The sequence below is a fragment of the Myotis myotis genome, unplaced genomic scaffold (genome assembly GCF_014108235.1).
Source record: "Myotis myotis isolate mMyoMyo1 unplaced genomic scaffold, mMyoMyo1.p scaffold_m19_p_9, whole genome shotgun sequence".
NCBI classification, from domain to species: Eukaryota; Metazoa; Chordata; class Mammalia; order Chiroptera; family Vespertilionidae; genus Myotis; species Myotis myotis.
The window spans coordinates 65,284,361-65,291,215 of record NW_023416401.1 but is presented as its reverse complement, the minus strand read 5'-3'; positions in this window follow the sequence as shown (position 1 = coordinate 65,291,215).

Here is a 6,855-nt window from a genome sequence, read left to right as displayed (position 1 = left end):
TTCCACCATGACATAGGCCCACGGCCCATGTGCACAGTTCTTTGTTCCTCTTCCTTCCTCCCTACATTCTGTTTGCCCTGGGGATAGTCAGTAAATTCCATCAAAAGCCGACCATGCTGGAGATGGATCACAGAGGTCCCTTTCCTACACTGGGGACAAGGAAGCCCATTTCCAGCTTCCCCCATCTTGGTGTATCAGCCCCCATCAATCTAAGCCTCAGACTGGCCTTAGGCTTGCCTGTCTCAGCTAGCAGCCTGCTCACCCAGGTTCTGTGAGCTGCTCTTCACCAGGTCCCAGGGCTGTCACTGGTGCCAGGCCTCAGCCCCAACCTGGCTCCAGCTCTGATCCTCTAGCAGCGCCCTGACAACACCCAGAGCCGGTAGCTTGAGCCACCAAAGCCAAGACCCACGGAAGGAAGCAGAAGGCCCTCCAGGCTGGCTCCATCTGGGGGCTCTGCCTCCATTGGCACAGTAGTTGCTGTCAGCACTGTATTCAGATCTTCTCACTGGGCATGTGTGCCCAACCGTGGGCACTTCCCTTTCCCATGCCTGTGACCTTCCTGGGAGAATTGCCCTGGAGTTTCTGGGGCTATTCTGTAAGCACTGGATTTTACATCCCCCAGGCAGCGCTTAATCAATGAGTGATAGTACGGGAGAAGGAAAGTTTGGTTCTCTTGCTTGGAAGCAGGATAATCCTGGGGTATAATAGAAACTAACAGCAGACAAATACATTCTTTTCTTTTATATATATATATATATATATATTATTGATTTCTTACAGAGAGGGAGAGAGATAGAGAGTGAGAAACATTGATGAGAGAGAAACATCGATCAGCTGCCTCCTGCACACCCCCTACTGGGGATGTGCCCACAACCAAGGCACATGCCCCCGACCAGAATCGAACCCGGGACCCTTCAGTCCACAGGCTGACGCTCTATCCACTGAGCCAAACCAGTCAGGGCCATTCTTTAAAATTATTATAATTACTTAAAAATTTAATATTACTTAATATTATTTTAACAATTTCGCATCTTAGCTGGTTTGGCTCAGTGGATAAAGCGTCAGCCAGTGGACTAAAGGGTCCTGGGTTCGATTCTGGTCAAGGGCACATGCCCGGGTTTCAGGCTCGATTCCCAGTAGGGGGCATGCAAGAGGCAGCTGGTCAGCAGCTGATCAATGATTCTCTCTCTTCATTGATTTTTTTAAAATATATTTTTATTGATTTCAGAGAGGAAGGAAGAGGGAGAGAGAGAGAGAAACATCCATGATGAGAGAGAATAATGGATCAGCTGCCTCCTGCAAGACCCCCTCTAGGGATCAAGCCCACAACTCGGCATGTGCCCTTGACTGAATTGAACCTGGGACCTTTCAGTTCGCTCTATCCACTGAGCCAAACCGGCTAGGGCTCTTCATTGATGTTTTTACCTCTTTCTCTCTCTCCCTTTCTCTCTGAAATCAATAAACATATATATTTTTAAAAAAGAATATATTAGATAAGCAAAAAGGAAAAAATATCTACCTGCAACCTCACCATGCATAGGTAAATAAACTCTCATACACATATGAAACACCTTTTTATATTTTTCTGTATATCTTTCTCTAAATGAACATATTGGTATCTATATTCATCTTGCAATATATATCACTATATAAGTCTATATATCCTTATGTGTATATTCATGCCTGTCTTTCTCCATCTCCCTGTCTCCAGATATCTGCATCTGTCTGTGTATTTGTGTTCTTCTCTTGCCCCTGCTCGACAGTGAACACATACAGCCCAGTGATGCATTCTTCCTGAGCCAAGACCGTCACTAATGGCTGGAGTCAAATATATTCCCAGTTCCAAGTTTCACGATCACTTCTTTTTTTTCTTTTTTTAAATCCTCACCTAAGGATATTTTTCCATGGATTTTTAGAGAGAGTGGAAGGGAGAGGGAAAGACAGAAACAACAATGTGAGAGAAACACATTGATTGGTTGCCTCCTGCATGGACCCCAGGCCAGGTAGGAGCCTTCGACCAAGGTACATGCCCTTGACCAGAATCGAACCTGACCCCTCGGTCTGCAGGCCGACACTCTATCCGCTGAGCCAAACCAGCTAGGGCTTTACCGTCACTTCTGAGACATCTAAGGATATGATCATCTATCTTTGGAATACCTCCTGGCAACCACTTTGTTCCATTCTCCTGAAAATGGGGCATTGTCAGCTCCTAGCCAAAAAGGAAAAACAGAGAAGCAGGAAATCTCACACATCTTCTAAGAAGGCTTTTTCTCTTCCTCTGCTGCCCTTGCTCCAGAGTAACCAACAACAATAACAACCAACAAAACCTGCCAGGTTTTCTGCAGATATTTGTTAAGTCTTGTCCCACTCACTAATTAAATACTGCTTTCCACCTGGGTGAGTGGAACCATTGTGGTGGAAGAGTGCCACCTGTCACCTGCCACAGCCCTTAGCTCACCTGGAATGAATATGGCAGAGTAGGTGAGCTGTGCTGTGCTCTCACAGTGAGATTTCAGGTGATCAAGATAACTTCTTTAGGTTCTCTTCCTTCCCTGTATCACATCCCCACTTTCTCCTGGAATCACTTCCAAACAAACTACTTGCACCCAGAATCAACTTTTGCAGGAACTCAGACTGAGACCAGCTACAAGTCAATGGGAGCACCTAGAAGCTTTAAACAGGGGATCAGATTGTACTGTTTGCAGCTGGGAATCCTACCAGTCAAGGCAGGAGATTGGAAACAAAGAAGTCAGAGGGGAGATGAACAAGTTCATGTCCACAAGGGGTGGTGAGAGCTGACCCAGGTCAGTGTTGTTCTGTCTGATCCCAGAAACATTCAAGGTGTAAACCAAGTGAATCATAGGTCTGAGTAACACAGGAAGGAAGTTGTTTGGGTATGTTCTTTGGGTTTTTTATGTGTGTTTTTAAAATTTTATTTATTGGTTGAGAGAGAGAGAGAGAGAGAGAGAGAGACATCAACTTGTTGTCCCACTTACTTATGCATCCGTTGGTTGATTCTTGTGTGTGCCCTGATTGGGGATCTAACCTGCAACCTTGGAGTATCGGGATGATGCTCTAACAGGGCTGATGTTTTTGTTTTTAACCAAGTGCAGTTTTATGTGCTTCCTGATCTTGCCATTTCTGGGATGCTCCAAAACTCTTAGGAGGACAAAGGAGCATTTCACATCCTTCATCAGGGAATACAGTGACTTCCAAGAAGAGCGACTCCACCCTGACTGGCTGGTGGAATGGCCCAAGGCCAGTCCCAGCCGCATCAGAAGGAGGCCTGCCAGTGTGGCAATGATGTGTCACCTACTTGGTTTACTGCCTATGACTGGCTATTTCTGGGCAAGGCTGTGAGGTTCCGCAGTCTGGGCCAGTGTGGGTGTGTGGGCAGAATGGAACTGGGGATGAGGGCAGAGACTGAACAGAATGCCAAAGCTGGGAAACTGTGGGCTCTTTCCATTACATGGTGGCCCCTCTACACCCTTGCTCAGGTCAGCCCCTGCTTCTCCGGTCCTCACAGGGACAGGGGTTTCCGATGCAGTCCACTGCCAGCATGGCACTGCCCATTTCCACTGCAGCTTCGAGCTGGCCTACAGTTGTGGTATCTGGCATGGCAGGGACATGGCCTGTTCCCCACACAACTGGTGAGTCACAGCATATGTGTCCAGTCTGTGGGCTGGTCACTTTCTCTCATTCATGCTGGAGTCCTGCCCCAGAGCCCAGTCATTAGACAGGCCCTGACTTGAACCCAGTTATTCTAGAAGCATTCCCACCCACTTGTGTCCAGGGAAACTGGGACACTGCTGGTGGTAAGAGACCTCTGCTTTGCCAGCAGTGTGGCTCAGTTGTTGAGCGTCGACCTGTGAACCAGGAGGTCACCACTAGATTCAGGTCAGGGCATGTGCCCGGGTTGCAGGCTCGATCCCCAATGGGGGGCATGTAGGAGGCAGCTGGTCAATGATTATCATCATTGGGGTTTCTATCTCTCTCTCCCTCTCCCTTGCTTTCAAAATCAATAAAAAAATATTTTTTTAAAAAGAAAAAAAAAAAAAAGAGAGACTCCTGCTCTCGGGCCCCTACTAGGCCCCGGCAAACAGGCCACACCCACTGACTCTCCTCTGGCCCCTCCTCTCTAAGAGACAACCAGAGCCACCCTGCAGCCCATAACAACAAGGGCCACTGGGAAAAACAATAAACAGCCCAGGAGGTGGATCGTGGAAGTCAGAGACATAGAGAAGTTTTGTTCTCGTTCCCCAAAATCACCAGCCTCATTGCTCCCGACAGCTGGTGTCTCAGCCAGTATCTGAGCCTGTGCTGTTCCCTTTCTAACGCAGGTCATTATTCATGGGTCATCCCAGTCTGTTAGGCAACTGGTCCTTATAACGAAACCAAACTAGCTTTCCTATATTTTCTACCTTTTCATATGTTTGTTGAGCATTTGTATTTCATTCACAAATATCATATCATTTTTTTCTAAATTTTCAAATTTATTGCTATAAAGTTGTGCCTAGTATTTCTTCTGTTAGATATCTATACATTGTTCTTCTTATTGAAAATGTTATTTTTATTTTCTTTTTTTTAAAATATATATTTTTTTAGTATATTTTATTGATTTTTTTACAGAGAGGAAGGGAGAGAGATAGAGAGTTAGAAACATCGATGAGAGAGAAACATCCATCAGCTGCCTCCTGCACATCTCCTACTGGGGATGTGCCCGCAACCCAGGTACATGCCCTTGACCGGAATCGAACCTCGGACCTTTCAGTCCGCAGGCCGACGCTCTATCCACTGAGCCAAACCGGTTCCGGCTTTATTTTCTTTTTAAAAAAATAAATCTTGCCAAAACCGGTTTGGCTCAGTGGATGGAGCGTCGGTCTGCGGACTGAAAGGTCCCAGGTTCGATTCCGGTCAGGGGCATGTACCTGGGTTGCGGGCATATCCCCAGTGGGAGATGTGCAGGAGGCAGCTGATCGATGTTTCTCTCTCATCGATGTTTCTAACTCTCTATCTCTCTCCCTTCCTCTCTGTAAAAAATCAATAAAATATATTTAAAAAAAAATAAATAAATAAATCTTTATTCAGATTATTACAGTTGTTCCTCTTTTCCCCCCATAGCTCCCCTCCACAGGGTTCCCACCCCACCTCCTGCCCTTAGCCCCCCCGCCCACTGTCCTCATCCATAGGTGTACGATGTTTGTCCAGTCTCTTCCCGCACCCCCCACACTCCCTTCCCTCCCGAGAATTGTCAGTCCACTCCCTTTCTATGCCCCTGATTCTATTCTATTCACCAGTTTATTCTGTTCATCAGATTTCTTATTCACTTGATTTTTAGATTCACTTGTTGATAGATATGCATTTTTTGTCACTTTGTTGTTCATAATTTTTATCTTTACCTTTTTCTTTTTCCTCTTCTTAAAGAATACCCTTCAGCATTTCATATAATACTGGTTTGGCGGTGATGAACTCCTTTATCTTTTTCTTATCTGTGAAGCTCTTTATCTGACCTTGAATTCTAAATGATAGCTTTTCTGGGTAGAGTAATCTTGGTTGTAGGTTCTTGCTATTCATCACTTTGAATATTTCTTGCCACTCCCTTCTGGCCTGCATAGTTTCTGTTGAGAAATCAGCTGATAGTCATATGGGTACTCCCTTGTAGGTAACTGTTTTTCTCTTGCTGCTTTTAATATTCTCTCTTTGTCTTTTGCCCTTGACATTTTAATTATGATGTGCCTTGGTGTGGTCCTCTTTCGATTCCTTTTTTTAGGGGGGGTTCTCTTCACTTCCTGGACTTGGAAGTCTATTTCTTTCACCAGGTAGGGGAAGTTTTCTGTCATTATTTTTTCAAATAGGTTTTCAATATCTTGCTCTCTCTCTCTTCTTCTGGCACCCCTATAATTTGGATGTCAGTACGCTTGAAGTTGTCCCAGAAGCTCCTTGCATTATCTTCATATTTTTGTATTCTTTTTTCCTTTTGCTCTTCCGGTTGGATGTTTTTTGCTTCTTCGTATTTCAATCTTTGACTTAATTCTTGGGATCCTCTCCTCTGCTGTTGGATCTCTGTATATTATTCTTTATTTCAGTCAGTGTATGCTTAATTTCTAATTGGTCCTTTTTCATATCCTTGATGGTCTCACTATATTTCTCAGAGGTTTCTAGAAGATTATTGAGTAACCTTATAACCGTGGTTTTGAACTCTATATCCAGTAGTTTGCTTTCCTCCATTTCTTTCATTTGTGACCTGTTTCTTTGTCTCCACATTCTGGCTGCTTCCCTGTGTTGATAGAGTGGCTTTGTGTGCTAGGTGTCCTATAGGGCCCAGTGGCTCAGCCTCCCCAGTCACCTGAGGTGGACGATCTTGATGCATCCCTTTGTGGGCTGTGTGCACAGTCTTGTTGTAGTTAAGCCTTGATTGCTGTTGGTATCACTGGGAGGAGTTGACCTCCAGGTCAATTGGCTGTGAGGACCAGTTGTGTCTATAATGGGAGAACTTCTGTGCTGGAGACACCCTTATGGGGCAGGACTTGCTTCAGTGGGGCTTTGGTGCTCACTGAGTCTGCCCCCTGAGTGTGTCTCTTATGGATGTGAAGAGTTGTAATCTGGATGGTCCCACTCTGACCACTGGGTATACTGGCTCTTGGATCTCCAAGGATGTGGAAAGTCAGCCACTGCCTGATGCCACTGCAGGAGCTACAGAGAGATCTGCAGATTCCTCCTCTTTGTTTGGGGTTTGGAGGTGCCCACATGAGGTGCAGCTGTGAAGTAATGCAGGCTGCTGACAAGCCTTAGGCCTTCTTTTGGAAGCTCTGGGGTTCTCTGACCCAGCTACAGTTTGACAGGTTTTTAGGTGGA